The sequence below is a fragment of the Protopterus annectens genome, chromosome 3.part1 (genome assembly GCF_019279795.1).
Source record: "Protopterus annectens isolate FY-2018-M chromosome 3.part1, PAN1.0, whole genome shotgun sequence".
NCBI lineage: Eukaryota > Metazoa > Chordata > Ceratodontiformes > Protopteridae > Protopterus > Protopterus annectens.
Genome location: NC_056732.1, coordinates 1886521323 through 1886540659, shown reverse-complemented (window position 1 = coordinate 1886540659; position 19337 = coordinate 1886521323). Strand labels below are relative to the sequence as shown.

The window sequence follows — 19337 nt, the reverse complement described above, 5'->3', positions numbered from 1 at the left end:
AGCTTTGCTTTCCATATATGAAACTGGCACTGCCATACCTACAGTTCAACAAGAGATTGTACAGTCAGCAGCTTTTTCAGATTTTGAAAACAATATGATTGAGATGAATTCACTTTTCGCAGATTGCTCACTGAAATACAAGACTTTGGGGGTGAAATGATGATTGATCCTGTCCCTGAACTCAGTTTATTCAGGTATTTTAAAAGACAGTTTGAGTGGAACAACAAGCAAATGCAGCTGCTATAAATTCTGTAGGCAGGTTACAATATGCTGTGGTTAGTGGCCTACATGAAAAAAGACTTAGCCATCATTTTTACATTTTGGCAACTTCAGTGAGGATATACATCAGTGCAGCTACTTTCATACCTCTTTTAGTAAGTATTACTCGAGTTACAATGAATATTTAAGTTTGATGACCGGGGAAGTCCAATGGGCCAAAAAGAGCCCATTTTCAGTGGAGGCCCGGGGAGAAAAGCTCCACAATAATTGCATGTTACATTTCACATGTTACAAAAGGACATAGTTCATACAGCTAATTAAACATTTACAGATAAACTCCATGATATTTGCAATTGGCTTGTCACAATGTTACAAAAATGAAAAGACATAATTCAATACAGAAATTTCAACATTTACATTAAGTGAATATTTTTGTTATAAACTCAGTTGTAGGTTTAACCTTTCAAAATATATAGCTACTAGTCATTAGTAAGTTAGGAAAATATTATGCATGGAGAGGGTAATAGCATATTTGAGAATGGAGAGTATTGTACAATAGATATTAGAGAGAAAATTTGTTTTTGGTAGGGGAGGGATGGTTCTGGGTGAGATGAAGTAATAGTAGATGTAGTTGGATGAGTCAGTGCAAGGTGGAATGGGGGTGGTTAAGTTGGAGTGTGGCAAGGGCATTCCCATTTGGAAGAAAGATGGGAGAGTAGCTGAGATTTGAAATCTGTAATGGTTAGGAAGGTTGTGTAGGTGTGTGGAGAGAGATTTCCACTGTTTAGCTAAGGAGTGGGACAGCAGTAGATGACCAGGAGGTCATGCAGGTTTGTGGATCTGAAGGAGATTTTGTTTTTTGGATCAAAGTGAGTGGTTGGGAATGTAAGGTTTTGAGGAAGTAGCAAGAGCTGGGCAGTTGACAGGTTTAAAGATGAGCTTGTGGGCAATGGTGAGTTGTAGGTAACTGAGGTAGGTGGGTAGTTCAATCCAGTTGAGGGTAAGGAGGGAGTAGCAGTGGTGGGATGAGTTTTTTGAATTGGTTGCAAATTTGGAGATCTTGTGGTAACAGGATTCAAGTTTGGACTGAAGGCCACGATGGAGATTGGTGAACAGAGGGGCACCATACATAAGGGAGGGGAGTAGGAAGGTAGATGCAAGAGTTTGATGGGTAGAGGGGCTTAGGAGGCAGTTGTGCCTGTACAGGAGACCTAACTTTTGGTGTATTTTTTCTTGATTGTGGAGTGGATATGGGTGTCAAATTTTAGTTCTTCATCAATAATGATGCCAAGAAGCTTGGCGTAGGAAATGATTTCAAGGAGGGTGTTGTTTTGGCTCTGTATGGTGAATGTGTATTTATCAATGGTATTTTTGGTAGGGGAAAAACATTAGTTTGGTTTTATTTGTATTTAGTGCCAGATGGTTAGTCTGCATCCAGGTTTCTATATTGGAGAAGGCTAGTTGGGTTTTTGCTAGGAGCTCGGAGGGGGAGATAATTGCTGAGTCATCTGCATCTTGGATGATGGATGAGTCTGGGATGGATTGGTGAAAGTTGTTAATGAACAGGTTGAAGAGAAGAGGGCCAAGAACAGAACCTTGTGGGACACCTGTGGGTGTGGTAAGGAAGGGGGAGGTTGAAGTTTTCCATTCAACAGCTTGTTGGTGGTTGGACAAGTAGCTGGAAAACCAGGTGATGGTGGTGGGAGAGAGGTGTAGGGTGGAGAATTGGGATATAAGAAGGGTGTGTGAGATGGTGTCAAAGGCCTTTGACAGATCTGGGACTAGTGTGGATACGAACTTGCCTGAGTCACGTTCGAGGTTTGCGGTTTCAAGAAAGGAAAGAAGGGCAGTCATGGTGCTGTGGCCTGGGAAGAAGCCATGTTGGGTAGGGGAGAGGAGATTGTTTAGTGTTAGGTGTGCTATGAGTTGTGCTTGTATTGTTTTCTCTAGTATTTTAGAAAGAGGGGAAAGGATGGCAATAGGCCGGAAGTTGGTGGTATCAGTATTTTTGCCACCTTTGTGGAGGGGATGATGTAACCATGATGCCAGAGAGAAGGGATATATGAATCTTGTATGGATCTGTTTATAAGAATAGAGATGGGATAGACAATGCCATCTGCAGATTGTTTGAGGAAGGTGGGTGGAAGGCTGTCGGGTGCATTGTGACAGGGTCTGAGTTTGAGGAGAAGTCTTTTTATAGTGCTTGTGTGGATGGGCTTGAGGCAGTAGGATGTGCAGGAAGGTTGCTGATTGGGGTATTGGTTGGGGCAGGAGGGGGTGGTGATGGAGGTGGAGGTGGGCGGGGAGGAAGTTGATAGTTTAGCTATGTAGTCTATGAAGAATAAGTTGAGCTGACTGGCTGTTTCAAGGTTGGAGAGGTTGGGGTCTGTGCAAGAGGTTTTCTTTGCTGCCAGGATACAGCATGGATGAGATGGAGTCCCAGAATTTTTTGGGATTTGTTGAGTGCAAGGACTGGAGTTTGGACTAGTGGGCTTTGTGGTCATTAATTATTATTTTTTTTGTGGAGCTTCGTAGTTGCTTATACTCTAGAAGGGTGTTAGGGCTTTTATGTTTTTGATATTGTTTCCATTTTTTGTCCCGTTGGTGCAAGGTTAGTTTAGTATGTTTTGATAACCATGGGCAGGGATTGGTTTTGATGTGTTTGGTTCAAGGGGGGGCTTGCTGATTGAGAAGGGTTAGGAATGAGTGGTTAAAGTAGCAAACGGCATCATCCAGAGGAAGGGTTTTTAGAGGGGATCAGTCAGTATGCTTTAAGCATTCAGAGAAAGTTAGAGGGTTGAAAGAGGAGAGGTTGCGGTTTGGATGTAGTGGTGTTGTTTATGCAGTGGAGATTGGAGATGGTCATCAGAGGCTGGTATGTAATCACTGAGAGGATCAGGTAATGTTCCGGCTTTGGTGATAAGGTTTGGGTGAGTTGTTAGGATCCAGTCAATGATGGTACCAGAGGTACCGTATTTATTTGGTCTGGTTGGAGATTGTATTAGTTGGGAGAAGTTGTACAGGTTGATTGTGTGGGATGGGGCTTCAGAGTTAATAGTATCCCAGTTGATGTTGGTATCACCAAGTATATAGATTTCATGTTTTATATTGGAGGAGAACCAGGACAGGATGTTTTCAAGAGTTTTGATATTATCACCAGGTGGAATATAGAGGGCAGTGATACATATGGACTTGTAGTTGTTTATTTTTAGTAAACCTATTAGGTATGCTGGTGGCTTTGCCCACTTAGCATGCAAAACTTTTTAATTGTATCTTTTTGCATCCTAGTTTGTAATCATCAAGCCTCCCCAATATCCCCCCAAGCCATAGGTCCCTGATTGTGGGGAATCAGCCTCCTGATCTGTTCAGGGGGTGGCGTTTGGTGTAGGGAACCACCATTATCCATATAGGGGTTGGAGATGGCTAGGTAAGTATTTTGTGTTTATTTAACCTCTAACCTCACTGGTGATGATATGTCCACCTGCGTCATTGCAAGTGCTACCTATGCTCCTGTCATATCTACACATTCATGCTCCTTTACATACAAAGACAGGAGCTACCATCTCTGGCATGAGTAGCCACAGAGCACATCCCTCACAACTGGCCAGTGCAACCTCTGTCACATGTCAATAGAGCAAGAGAAGCAGCCACTCCCTCCCTGCAGGATAGGCACTACCCATCCGCCCCTACCTTCCTTTCAGTTGCTTGAGTACTGCTCAAATCCAGATTGCCTAGTTTTTTGTTAGGGCTCTATCCCTCTATGCCACCTGGAGGTTAATTAACATAAACAGTTTTTGAATCCTAATAACTGTTCATTGTATAATTGATATCAATTACTTCATAAGGGATGCCATGGCGGCTCATTGACTTATTTTCAAGAGGTTTATACAGTAATACTAGGCTAACTGCACTTGTGAGGCATTTTAAGCCTGATCAATTACCCCATGTGAGAATCAAACTCTGCACATTGTGTCTGTAAGGTAAATACCTTAACCATTATGGCACCCCCCCATCCCCCATTCAAGTTCTGCTCCTCACCATGAGGTGTATTTTCTCATTTAAACCTAAAAGGTGATTTAGTAAGATTAAAAGAAACATTTATTACATTTAATGCAATCATGCTATGTAACACATACAAATGGCAAATCAAGTGAATAAATAAATATCAGGCAGTCACTGCATCTCAAAATAAAGTAGATTGAAAGCTGAATAGATAGGTCTGAACCTTTTGTAGGTAAAACAGAAAAGTTACAACATATCAGTACAAATCATACAAAAAGTATTTGTTCATTAACTATGTGTCATGGCATGTGGTCTGTCAAAGTATCTGTATAAAGGTAACATTCTTGGAAGTCTACATTTTGGTACAGCTTACAGGTCTAAAGGAGGCCTGCTGAGGAAAAAACTGCAACAGTAATTTAGTAAAATGTTTCAGTGCTGACAGCTGCAGAAATGTATATGTGCACATTACTGCAGTAGGGACTCCCTTATTAAGTTACACATGTATATATATATATATATATATATATATATATATATATATATATATATACATGGAACTGTAAAGGAAATGTAGCAGCATGCTTGAAATCTTATGTCCATTGCCTCTGTGCATCTGAATACTGACATGTCAGAACTCAAAAATAAAAGGTGCTAATACTTGACACTGTCTGCAAATTGTGCCATATGTCACTGGATTTCAAATCTCTCAAACATCCTGTACTCAAGCATGGAGGACAGCTTAGTGCTCTGCCTCTTCCACTTACACATACATACCCAGCTATGCATTCTACAGAGATCTGTAACTTTGAAAAGTTCATACTTAGGAGTATTTCACAAAAATGCTTATATGTGGAGGGTGTTAAAATGTACTTTGAAGAAATTATGTGCATGAAAAAGAGCTTTCTATTTCCCAATTTGTTTCAGCTAGGCTTGGGTTCATAGATAGAGCAATGCACATGTACATATTAGCACTTGTATTCACACACTGAAGGATGTGGGGTGATTCAGACACACAGCATAGCTGTACAATGTGAAAAATAGATTGGTATGCAGTGCGCACAAGTATTTGCATGATGATATGGAAATTAGGTATCCTACGCAAGTGGGACACACAGACTAAGTAAATAATGACAGCAAACATGGCAAAGTGTCTCACAAACATCTTAAAGCAGGTGCACTGTGTATTGTGGGATAAACCTATTCTGAACACTGAAGAGTTTGGAAGTACGCCACGAATACAGTTGGAGCATGAGTGAGTGGTCACCATCAGAGCCTCTGCTGACCACTCCTGCCATTGCAGAAGGTACTGCAGTACCTTATGTATCAGCACCTAGCAGGTGTGGATACAGTGGATCTACACTCAGTAGACAGAAATACCATATTACAACTAGCTCAACTGTGTCAATCAGAAGCAGAATCACAGGGGATGTATGAAGCAGGCATCCCTACAGACACAGAGGTATGTATAGTATTAACCTTCTTAGCTACAGGGACCTTTCAGCAAACATCAGGGGACTTGTTAGGCATATCGTAAGGGTCAGCCCCACAGATCCTATACCTGTTCCTTCACATTATGCTGCAGCATGTGGAGGAGCATATCTAAGTCCCTAGGTCTGTAGACATTAGAATCACCATTATGTGTCCCTGTTATAGCAATGTCCATTTCCCTGAAGTCTTGAGAGCCATACCCTGTATGCGCATTGACATCAGAGCCCCACCTGGTTGGGTCCCTATTAAATAAATGAACTTTTCAAACTTCAAATGTCATGTGGTTGACACCATATGATCGAACTTTAAAAAGTTTGAAGGTGAAAAGCAACGGTGTCGTACGGCGCAGATGGGGACATTCCCCTTTCCTGCACTGAAGTGCAGTCTTGGAGTTGGCATATTTAAGTAAGGGGGGTGTGGGGATGCAGGGGGGCTTGCCCCCCTGCTCAGAGCATTATGGTAAGTTTTTTTAATTTTTATTATATATTCAATGTTTCAAACTTCAATCCTATGTTGTCGAACATATGTGGTTTAAGGTTTTGAAACTTCGAACATGTAATTTAGACACCACTTGGTTTACAGGAATTATTATATGCGAATAGTAAAGGCTTCCACTCCCTCAACTGTTTGATATTTGTAATGCTCAGGGCATTGCATATATATATATATATATATATATATATATATATATATATATATATATATATATATATGTGTAAAGTGGCCTTGTGGCACCCTGGCAGTACCCTAGATTTACACACGTGGCACATGCCCAACGTGTATCACCAGTTCATGCAGTGGGACTTACCACAGGGTGATCTAGTCAGTAAATGCATACGTAAGTAGGATACATGTGGCAGTGTATACATGTACCATACAAGTATGGAGCAGGTTAAATATAATAGGTCATAGGTTTATAGGTGTGTACTAGGCTAATGGCCCTGGAGCCTTTACAAGCCTAGCCCATAGGATTACCCTGGCATCGTGCCACCCGACCTTAGTTCCCAGTGCCTCTGTCGAGTAGAGCCACTGGAGTGATCCAGCGGATGAATTTTCTATTTCCCATCCACTCATCAAGATTTCTCTTGAAGAGTGCCAGTGAGGTGCTCTGCTTGACATGTATGGGAAGTCTATCCCATAGCATGGCAGTCTCTGGGTTATGAACCTGTCCCTCCAGCATGTTCTGTTTATTGTGGTAATGAGGTTGATGTCTCTGGAGCATGTGGTGTGGAGGGATTGGGATTTCTTTAGATGTAGCATTTCTAAGAGAGCTGGATCAGACATGGCTTAGTAAGTCAAGTAGAGATCACCTCTAAAAAGGCGATATGAGACAGAGAATAGTTGGAGTTGTTTGAGTCTGTCCATATAGGACAAGTGTTTAAAGCCTAGGATCCTTTTTGTGAGGTACTTTTGTGGCCTCTCCAGTTGTTGCAGGTGTCTAGTGCAGTACATGCCAAATGGGGCATTGTACTCAATGACTGACCTAATGAGGGAAGAGTAGACTCTTTCTTCCTGGATGCAAAACCCTTAGTAATGAGATGTGCCATGTAGAAGGACTTTCTGACCACAGTGGCAATGTGGTGGTCAAAAGAGAGGTTGCTGTCAACCTGTGTTCCCAGATCTCTTATAATGCCTTTTGTGTTCAGTGGACTGCCATCAGTGTTATTTCATGGGAACCAGGTTTTTCCCAAAGTGTATGATGACACATTTTTTTGGCATTGAGATTAATGCCATGGTTTTGACACCAGTTGTTGGTCTTAGTGAGGCCTTTCTGTAGGATGTCAGCATCACTTATAGAGTTAAAAATAGCTCCCAACTTACAATCATATGTGAACTTTGTCAGTCAGAGTCCCTTTGTGTTGGCCTGGACTTCAGAGAAGTAGATGCCAAACAGGAGAGGACCCAGGACCAAACCCTGTGGGACTCCACTCATGACTGGTCAGCAGTCTGACTTGGAGTCAGCTACTTTCACACTGTGGGTTCTATCTGTGAGCCAGTTTGCAACCCACCTAGTGATATAGGGGTTGATGCCTAACTTAGTGAGTATTTCTATGATTCCTGAGTGGGGAATGGTATCAAAGGCCTTGGCCAGATCATGGTAGGTTGTATGAATCACCTTGTCTTCATCCATAGCTCTGGTGACTGACTCAAAGAAGACAGCCAAGTTGAGCAGGCAAGATCTACCCTTCATAAAACCAAAGTGTGTGAGATCCAGAGTTTGGAGATTCCCTGTATTCTTATTTATTAGGTCCATGATGATCTGTTCCATAGCTTTGCATATCAGACTCCTCATGCTAATGGGGTGATAGTTCCCAGGGTCTGTAGTCACTCCTCCTTTGTGGAGAGGGATGACTGTAACAGTGCACCATTTGGTAGGGACAAAGTCTGAGGTGAGGCTGTGATTGAACAGGGCACACAGGTGAAATGCCAGGTCACTCTGTAGTTCATGTAGAACATAGCCAGGGTTATAGGGATATTGTCAGGTCCCATAGAAGCTGTATTCTTAGCCTTGTCAGTGCTTTTTTAACCTATGCAGCAGTAATACTGGGTGCCTGGCAATCTAGTGGTATTGTGATTGGTCCTTTGGGGGGAGGGGTAAAGTTGGCACTGAATCTGTTGGCCAGTATATTTGCAATATCTGTTGGCTCGGTTTAAGAGGTACCATTGTGCAGTAGCTCAGAGCAAATCTGGGTATTGACGTTGAGTTTCTTTACATAACTATAGAAGGCCTTGTGGTTGTCTTTACTATCTGCTTCAATTCTGTTTTCATAATTAGCTTTAGAGGATTTAATGAGGGATCTCAACTTTTTATTGAGGCTGATAAGGGTGCTTTTCCAGTACTGGGACTCCACCTCATTCCATATCAGTTTCCTCCTTCTGTTGTAGAGTTTGTTTCTGGCAAGGAAGCACCAGATTGGCTTCCTTTTGTTGGAGGAGAGTGTCTTGGCTCTATTGGATATGGCAAGATCCATGCATTTGTGTATGTGTTCAAACAGTGCATTGGTGTATGATTCGGCAGTCATGCAACTATTCTCCATTTGCATGGGTGCCGTGAAGTTAGCCACCTCTGTTTTTAGGAGCCCAAAGTTAGCTTTGGAGAAGTTTTTCATTGTGGTTCCCTTTGCGGGGGATTGAGGGAGTGGGAGGGTTGTGGATTTCCAAGGTGATCAGTTTGTGGTCTGATTTAACCAGAGAGGAGTTGACTATTGGTCAGGGGCAGCTCATGCTATTGGACTACAGGACTGCAGCCTCCCCAACTGTAAAATGAAAACAAAAATAACAAAAAAAGAAAAGAAAAAATTCCTGAACTCCAACATGCATGCTGGAATCTGGACTGATTTAACAGCAGTCTGGATTAGGAAGAGGCCATCAGACTACAGAGATGTCCAGAAGTCTATGCGGTTACAAGATTGGAAGGAAAGCATTGTACTCTATTATTGGCCTGATGAGAGAAGAGTACAGGGGGTGTTTAATCTCTTCTTTCTGTAGGCAATGCCCTTACTTATGAGATGAGCAATATAAAGTGCCCTTCTTACCACTGTGAAGACATGGTGATCAAAGGTAAGGTTGCTGTCAACCTGTGTGCCCAAAGCTCTCACCACTGACTGTGTACCTAGGGTATTGCTATTGATGTGATAGTTTGCAGGAACATCACCCTTGCTGAAGGGAATGATAATGTATTTTTTTGCATTAAGTTTAAGATCATAACTTTGGCACCATCCATTAGTCTGTGTAAGACCTTCTTGGAAAATCTTGACATTGCTAGGGGTTTCAATGATCACTCCCAGTTTGCAGTCATCATCAAACTTTGTCAGCCACAGTCCTTTAGTTTTAGTCTGTATTTCAGAGAAGTAGTTTATGAACAGTAGGGGTCCCAGAACCGATCCCTGTAAAACACCACTGGTTACAGGTCTGCTGGATGATGAGGTGGAGTCCCTTATTTTGACAATATGATTTCTATCAGTGAGCTTGTTTGCAACCCACCTGACAATATATGGGTTGATACCCACTGCGTTTATCAATGATGCCCGTGTGGGGGATTGTGTCAAAGGCCTTGGCTAAGATTTGCTCTCATCTGGGTCTTTGGTTGTGTACTCCATTTAGTTAGACCATGAGGTAAGCCCAGTCATCAGACCAGCACAAAATGTTCCAGTAGGTATGAAGAAAAGAGTCAAAGCCAAGTTAGACAGAATCGTGCAGCTAGAAGTAATTTGTCCAGTAGAAGAACCAACTGAATGGGTATCCTCCATGGTGATAGCTCATAAGAAAAGCTCAGATGATATTAGAATATGTATTGATCTACAAGATTTGAACAAAGCACTTAAAAGACCTCATCATCTAATGCGAATAGTCAAAGAAGTTGCTGCCCTTATGCCAAACGCCACTGTTTTTTCTCTCTTAGACGCAAAAAGTTCATGTTGCAAATTTTGCTTGATCGAAAATCTTCATTGCTAACTACATTCAGTACACCAGTGGGAAGATATAGATTTCTGAGAAAGCCATTTGGAAAGAAATCTGCCAATGATGTCTTTCAATCAACAAAGAAACAATTTTTTTATGACTATCCATGTGCTATAATAGTAGATGATACTCTTGCAGGAGGCAATGGTGAAATTGAACATGACAGAAACTTCAGAAAATTCTGGAACGAGCTTGTGAAGTGAATCTTAAGTTGAATCCTCAGAAATATAAATTCAGACTATGATAAGTTACTTATGTGGGTCATTTACTTAGCAGTTCAGGCTTACAACCGGATCCTTCCAAGAAAACAGTTCTTGAGATGCCAGCTCCAGACAATGTCCAGGCCCTACAACATTTTCTTGGCATGGTCAGCTATTTAGGCAAGTTCATTTCAGATTTAAGTCAACTTTCAGCACCACTCAGAAAGCCAACACACAAAGATGTAACCTGGTCCTGGTCAGAACAACACCAGAGAGCATTTGATCTCTTGAAACAGAAAACTGCCACTCCACCCACTTTAAGATTCTATGATATTCACAAACCTGTAACTCTTTCCTGTAAATCTTCTAAGTTTGGTCTTGGTGCAGTCATTCTTCAAGAGAGTAGTCCAGTAGCCTATGCATCGAGAACTCTAACCCAAACCAAAATGCAGTATGCCCAGATTGAGAAAGAGCTTTTTGCAATTGTGTTTGCATGTTCGAAATTTCATGATTATATTTATGGCCGACCAAGCCAAATCAAGACTGACCACCAACCTTTGGTCACTATTTTGAGAAAACCAATGCACACAGCTCCGGCGAGATTGCAATTCATAATGCTCAAAATGTAAAAGCACAATTTCAGTCTTGTTTACACAAAAGGCAAACTTCTTTATCTTGCGGATACTTTATCCCGATCGCTCAGAAAAAATACTGAACAGAATGAAATTGAAAAACTTGATTTTGAAGTCATGGAAGTGAGAATATTTTCTTCCACATGTCTTGATGAGCTCACAACTCACACAGGTTCAGATCCAATTCTTCAGAAGCTTAACCACTTTATCAGTCAAGGATGGCCTTCAAAATAGTCTTGTTTACCAGTAGATGTGCAGCGGTATTTCCCCTACAGAGGTGAGATTTTGTCAGACAAAGGTATCATCATGAAAGGTCCAAAAGTGATCGTTCCAAAATCCTTACAAGAGTATATTAAGATCTTGCATCATGGCCACCCAAGAACTGATTCTACCAAAAGACGGGTGAGAGGACTAGTATTTTGGCCTTCTATGTCAAAACATATTGAGAAGGAAATTTCTTCTTGTTCTGTTTGTAATAGTACTAAACAGATTCCTGAACTATTTTGGTCGCCAGTAGTGACAGATATCATTGTCTTATTTCGATACATAAAATGAGTGACATAAGTTGTGCAATGAAAAAGGACTTTCTTACAATAGAGGATACAAGGTGATCAAAGAACAGCAATGGCTACCCCCCCCCCCGCATTATTCAGCTGGCTAGCAGGACCCTCTGCTACTGAGTGCACCCTCTACATGTGCACTTTGTTGGTATAAACATGGGCTCATTGCATCTTTCCTGCATACACATATTACACCCATGTTGTGGTATGTGCACCCTGCTAATTTATTCCCCATATACTGCATTGCCATAGTTTCATAGTTAAGTACTAGGCTATCTGCCCTGGGGCATTTGTAAGCCTAGCCATAGTGATATGCCTTTCACCACCCCGTGTAGTGGTACAGAATAGATTTAGAATACTGTGCCTCTGCCTAGTAGTGACACAGTGAAGATCCCCTTACATAAATGAATTAGTTTACTGTGCCCCTGTCTAGTAGTGACACAGAGGTGACCCCCGGGGTAAACCTACGATCTTCCATCCACTTGTCAAGGTTTCTCTTGAAGAGTGTCAGTGAGGGGCTCTGCCTAGCATGAACTGGGATTCTGATCCAGGGCATGGGAAGCCTCTGGGTTATGAATCTATCCCTCCAGCATATTCTATTCATACTTGTGCCAAGGTTTAAGTGTTTGGCTCTTGTTGTTCTGATGGATTTGGGTCTTTTGAGGTGGAGCATGTCCATCAGATCCTGATTGTACATGGCCTTGTACGTCAGACACAGATCACCTCTGAGCAGGCGGTATGCTACTGAATAGAGCTGGAGTTTCTTTAGTCTGGCAGAATAAGACATATGTTGGAGACCCTTGATCCTCTTGGTGAGGTACTTTTGTGGTCTCTCCAGCTGCTGCAGGTGCCGGGTGAGGTACATACCAAATGGGGCACTGTACTCAATCATGGGTCTGATAAGGGAAGAGTATAGGGGTACAATGACCTCCTTTGATCTGGATGTGAATCCCTTCATGATAAGGTGGGCATGGTAGAATGTCTTTCTAACCACTTTGGCAACGTGTGTGTCAAATGTGAGGTCGCTGTCGACATGAGTCCCCAGGTCTCTGATTACTTTTTCCGTACTCAGTGGGTTACTGTCTATGTGATAATTTGTGGGTACCTTGTTGTTCCCAAAGGGGATGACTATACATTTTTTGGCATTTAGTTTAAGGCAATGACTCCGGCACCAGTTTTCCGTTTCTGAGAGGCCATTCTGTAGGATGTATGTGTCAGCTGGTGTATCGACTATGGTGCCTAGTTTGCAGTCATCTGCGAACTTTGTCAGCCACAACCCTCCCATGTTTGCTTTAACATCTGAGAAATAAATGCCGGACAAGAGGGGTCCCAGGACAGAGCCCTGTGGGACACCACTTGTGACTGGCTTTGAGTCTGACATGGCTCCAGCGATTTTGACTTTATGGGTTCTGTCCTTTAGCCAGTTTGCAACCCATCTAGTGACATATGGGTTTACATTTAAGCTATTGAGCTTATCTATGATGCCTGAGTGGGGTATGGTGTCAAAGGCCTTAGCTAAGTCCAGGCTGTATGGACTGCTTTGCCCTCATCAATGGCTCTAGTGACTGTTTCTAAAAAATCAACCAGGTTCAAAAATCAGGATCTGCCCTTTACAAAGCCGAACTGGGTGGGATAAAGTGTCTGTAGGTCCCCAATGTCTCTGTTTATGAGTTCCATAATGATTCTTTCCATAGCTTTGCAGACCAGGCTGGTTAAGCTTATAGGGCGGTAGTTCATAGGGTCTGTAGAGGTACCTCCTTTGTGGAGTGGGACCACTGTAGCTGTACGCCAGTGTTCAGGTACATATCCTGTAGTAAGGCTAAGGTTAAATAGCATTTTTATGTGCGGGTTAAGCTCCTCTTGGAGTTCACGTAGCACGCAACCCGGGATACCGTCAGGTCCCATTGATGCTGTGTTTTTAGCTTTGCTGAGGGCTGCTCTCACCTGGACATCTGAGATGACAGGGAGATTACATTCAGCTGGGATAAGTATTTCATCTTTTGGGGGTGAGGGAGGGGAGAAATTTGCACTGAACCTGTCAGCCAGAATGTTGGCAATATCTGTGGGTTCAGTGTATTTTTTGTCGTTGTGAACTAACTCTGAGTATATCTGGGGGTTTCTGCCCAGGTTTCTAACATAGCTGAAGAAGGCCTTGTGGTTATCTTTAGTGTCCTTAGCGATTTTTCTCTCAAAGTTGGCCTTGGATGTTTTTATGAGGGAACGTAGCTTTCTGCTAGTGTTGATCAGAGATGCCTTCCCTTTATGGGATTTTGCTCTGTCGTGCAGTAGCTTCCTTCTTTTGTTATACAATTTGTTTATGGCTGAGGTCCACCAGATAGGATGCTTGCCCTTGGTGGAGAGGGTCTTGGATTTATTTGGGATTGCATGATCCATGCATTCTTGGAGATGTCCATATAACGCATTTGTGAAGGATTCAGCATTGTGGGATGTGGTTTCCACTGGCCCAGTGGGCTTAAAGGATACCATCTCAGTCTTAAGAGTGAAGTCGGCTTTTGAGAAGTTTTTCACTATAGTCTTTTGTGCTGGGGGTGTAGGTGGGATATGTATATCCAGGGTGATTAGTTTGTGGTCAGATCTCACTAGTGAGGGGTATACTTCCGGTGTGGAGCATTTTGTCCCCATGTTTGTGATGATCAGGTCTAGTATATTATCTCCACTAGTGGGAGATGTGACTAGCTGTTCCAGTGCATTTGAATTTATGAATTCCAGGAACCTCTGGGCCAGGGTGTTAGGGCTAGAATAATGCACCCAATCTATGTTAGGGTAGTTGAAATCTCCCAGTATGATGGTATTTGGTGATACATTGATATCCTCCAGTGTCTTCAGGAAGGCTGAATGGGGTTCCTGAGATTGACCATGCCTGTCAATGTGCAAGGTGTTTCATTTCTCTGCTGTCCTTTCATATGTGCTAGTGCCCAAGGACTGTAGCAGACCCATCACAGCTTGATATGTCAAGCCATTTTATTTCTTGTCACAATAAATAAGGCATGGTGTACAATTCTGGAGTACACTACCAGAAGTGTTTTCCAAGTTTGTTTTTTGTGCAGTTCCACTTCCACAGAGTTGTTATATAATTAATAGTTTTCTGATTTTTGTCTGTAAGTGTTCTGTCTCAAAATGGTGCTCATGCATCATATCACGGTAATAAGGTCTACGTAGTTTACTCATTATGCTAATGAATTAATTTATCAACACTGTTTCTGATGTCATATAGAATACAATGGGCTGTCCAGCAAAGTCGACACTAGCCATTATCATTGGTTCTACAGAAACATGTGATTGGTATGTTCAAATATGAAGACTGTGTAGACCAATACCATTATGGCTCTGTGCTACAGATGTTTGGTAGTACCCTGTTACTGTGCTACATAGCATGTGATGTCAGAACATGCATCCATATACACAGGGATACTATTTTGCTCCTTGGGGAAATGTGCAGTGGCCATCGCCTCTACAGTCACTGTGAACTGCAGTGGTGCAGTGGCCATCGCCTCTTCAGTCACTACGAATTGCAGTGGTGCAGTGGCCATCGCCTCTTCAGTCACTGCAAACTGCAGTGGTGCAGTGGCCATCACCTCTTCAGTCACTGGGAACTGCAGTGGTGCAGTGGCCATAGCCTCTTCAGTCACTGTGAACTGCAGTGTTACTACTTTGTTTGCTAGGCAGAGCAAGATTTTCTTATTCTTCCTTCACCCGGGATTTTTCTGAGCACCTGCTGGGTAGGTATGATATTTCCATGTGCAAACAAGATGCCCGGCATAAGTTGTTATGATGGTGAGTAATGCCAATAGTATCATACATTCTGGTGAGTAGTTGCAACATCTGTACAGAAACACGTAGCATTGCAACCCAGACCTCCCTCAGCAGTGGGAGGGAGAACAGTAGGCATGTACTGTAATTATCTTAGTTTTCCTTCGATTATCATATTACCTGTTGCACCTATGTACTGAGGTATGCATACTTTGTTTTTACACCACTCAGAAAGTACATGCTGATCACAGGATATACAGGAGGCTGGAGTGCCTTTCTCAGCAACAAGGTGAGCATGCCAAGTATGGCACCCCCCCTCCCAGTGTTGTACCTGCCATTGTATGCATGCTGTGTACCAAGTAGTGTCTTTTTCTTATCTTTCTGTAGGTCTAGCTCTAGTGCACGGCATGGAGCATCACCAGTCACCTTTTTTTCTCCAAATCTTTTCAGTTTCTAATACGATGATGGGAATGGACCCCATTTCTAAGTCAAAGCAGGATTAAAATTCATGAAATTAATATTGTTTCAATCTTTGATGTCAGCCAGAAGAGCTCTTTGCAGCACCCACAATGTGCCCAGTAATGACTCCTGCTGCAATTTGTATGGAGTTACATGTATTGGTAACATATCTAAAAACGATTGCAGATTCTTCTGTATAAGACCCATTGCCCCTACTACTATTGGAACTATCTGGGTATCTTTCTTCCACATTGCTATCATTTCTGCCTGCAAATCCTGATATTTTATGACTTTGTATATCTCTGTACGTAAGACACTGCAGTCACTGGGTGTGGCAATTTGAATGATCAATGTTACATTTGTCTTCTTTTCTTGGACCAGTATATCCGGTTTTCTCACATCTGTCTTTTGAACTATTGGTAATGGGTGATCCCATCTGTTGTAGACATCATCATTTTCTAGGTGGCTTTGTGGCTTATGTTTCCAGTGTTTTTCAGCTACTTCAATATTATAATGTTTGCACAAACCCCAGTGTAACAGTCTCTTGCTACATTATTATGCCTTTCAATATACAGTCCTTCTGCCATTAGTATATTCACCCCAGGGATCACATCAGTCACCCTGCTAGACAGGGGTCCAGGGAAGTAAATAATGTGGGAAGAAATAGCGAGGGAATTGTTATGGCTAGGCTTGTATAGGCCCTAGGGCTGATAGCCTAGTACCAAACTATGAACCTATGAACAACCAGCAACAAGGTGTGTGACTGTTTCCAATTCTGTTTTATAAAATCTACAATTGTCTGTTTCTCCCTACATGTTCAATAGACTCTGTAAACCAGCGTGTACGTAGCCCATTGTCTAGGTCCTCCAATATCAACCTTTCATCTTTTGGTTTGAATTTGCCTCTCCTTAACCATTCCTGCATTCGATCCTGATCAACATGAGGTTCTTCCAGGAGTTTGCTATACTTACAACCATTTTTATGCATTTTCCACATTTCTTGCCTTCTCATCTGATCCTTCACCTTATATTCTTTCTTTCGTTTTTGGCACATTCAGCTGCTGCCTAACTTTTATCTACTTCTGGTTTGATTTCCATTCTCACTTGACCTCGATATGCTTCTTCTAGACTAAGAAGGGAGGTCATCTTAGATTTATTCTCCTCATGTTTCAAAAGGTTCACTATGTTTGGTTCTTGTGAAGTCCCACGATTACAGATCTATACATGTAATCAGTTTCAACGAGGCCCATACCTCCTTCGGAATGGGGAATATATAATCTTGGTATGCACTGATTTTTATAAATCATTTGGTGAGCATAAAGCATCCTCCTTCTTTTCCTGTCTAATCTGCCCAACACCTTTTGGGGTCAGTCAATCACTCCAAAACTATAAGTCAGGACAGGAAGAGCAAATTGGTTTATAACTTGAATTTTGTTCTTAGATATCAACGTTGTTTTCAGGATTAATTTAAGTCTTCTAATGTATTCGTTACTAAGTTTTATTCACATTTGTTCATAGTTTATTGTTGATCCTTCATCAGTTTCCAAATATCTATACACTCTCTCTTGCTCAAGTTCTTTTACAACACATTCTTGTGCCAAACTGATGTTTTCTTGGTGCTGCAGTTTTCTGCTTTAAAGGTTGCTTTTGCACATTTATCAAGACCAAATGACATTCTTATATCATCTGAAGAAATTTTGACTAATTGCAGTTCTGCTTTCAGTTCCTCATCTGATGAGCTATACAGTTTTAAATCACTGGCAAAGAGAAGATGGGAAGTCTTTATACTTTGTTAATTTCTGGGAGCCAAATTATAGCCATGACCTAATCTGTTAAGCAGACAGCTTAATGGGTTAAGGGCAAGACAAAAGAGCAACAGTGACAGAGAGTCACCCTGGAATATCCCCCTTTGAATTTTTATGCCTGGAATAATAATTTGCCCTTTATCATGGCTTAACTGCAAAGTGGTCTGTCACAGTTTCATGGCTGCTGTGATGTAGTTTATCATTGTAAGGTGTATATTATACATTTTAAGCACAATTTTATCCATGAATGTGGGATACTGTCAAATGATTTTTTTGTAATCAAGCCATGCCATATTTAGATTTTTTCCCCTTTTTACAATTCTCCACTATTACTTTATTTAACAACAAATGATCCTTTGTTCCATATGACTTTGTTTACTGCCCTTTTGTTCTATTGCCATAATTGAGTTTTCTTCTAAATTACTATAAACTCTCTGTTGGCATCAATTCCATTGTATAGTTTATAACATCATCAGAAGACAAGTTACTGGTCTATACATTTTAGGGCAGCTTGCAAGTTCACTCTTAAGTAGGTGCATTGTTTTTCCTATTGTTAGCCAAGTTGGTGTCCATTCAGGGTGTACATATAAATAGTTCTTACTCATGACTAAATCTTCATGTAAAGATGTTAATACTTTTAGCCAGAAATTAGGTGCTGCATCTGGGGCTGGGGTTTCCAATTAGGAGCTTTTCTTAACTTTGTTTCGATCTCTCTGGCTGTTACTTCATCCCATTTCATATCCTGTACCTTTGAACTTCTTATTCTTTCTTTTACTTCTTCTATCCATTTAGCATCTTTGTTATGTTCCACAGGATCTTCATAGATACTTCTCCAAAATGTATCTATTTCTTCTTGTTTGGTAGTCTTTCAATTCCTTTTACCTTATTTCCCAATTCTCTATAAAACTTTTTTGGGTCATCAATAAATTGCTTATTTTGTACTTTTCCTTTGTATTTATCTGCACATCTTCTAAGTTTTTATGCCTGTGCTGATATTTTCAGTTTATTATTTGTGATAGTGCATGCTAGATCCTGATTTCTTATAATACTGCGCATTGCTTTTATCACATCTATCTTTCTTAGTATTTTTGTTGATCTAGTCCCTCTTCTATAGGCTTCTTACAGTGACACTTCTTGTCTTAATTGCTTTATAGTTTTCTCTATTCGATACTTCCATGATGGTATTTGATTTGTCCCCTTCCATCCCCTTACTATTGTGTGTTCTTGTGGTAGAATTTTATCAGTTATTAATTTAGCTGCAGAGTAATATATACTGTTTACTTCTGTTATGTCGCATGGATCTCTATGGACAGTCCTAATTACTGTGTTCATTTGTTTTATCAAGCTTCTGACTTTTGTGGTTTTATTGACCATCTGCAGTCTATTTCTCTCATTGATCTTGAGATATCTGTCTTTGTCTATTAAATCAAACAACTCTTCTGTTAGCTCATTTTCTTGTAAACCGAGAGTACATTTTTGTTTTTCCATTTCCTGCAGGCATTCTATAGAAAGTTCTATAACATCTTCCTGTTGCACATTCTCTTCAATTTCATGTCATCCATTGCTCTGTCTCACTAGCCTATCACTCATCAACATTGACTGCATCACAGTTGCCACAGTTTCGTGTTCCTTCCCTTACAGCCCAGCTTCAAGTGAGCATTTATACTGGTTTCCTATGGAAGGCTCCAAAATATCTTCATATGGCAATTGACCTGTTGCTTCCCATTCCACTGGTTTCTCC

The 19337-nt window shown here is 41.3% G+C and overlaps 1 protein-coding gene across 1 annotated transcript in view; it reads right to left on the bottom strand.

Moving 5' to 3' along the window:
• The window catches only part of LOC122797946 (neoverrucotoxin subunit alpha-like), a 244465-nt gene that overhangs the window by 76414 nt on the left and 148714 nt on the right, over nt 1-19337 (bottom strand). The gene's annotated exons all lie outside the window — the stretch shown is intronic.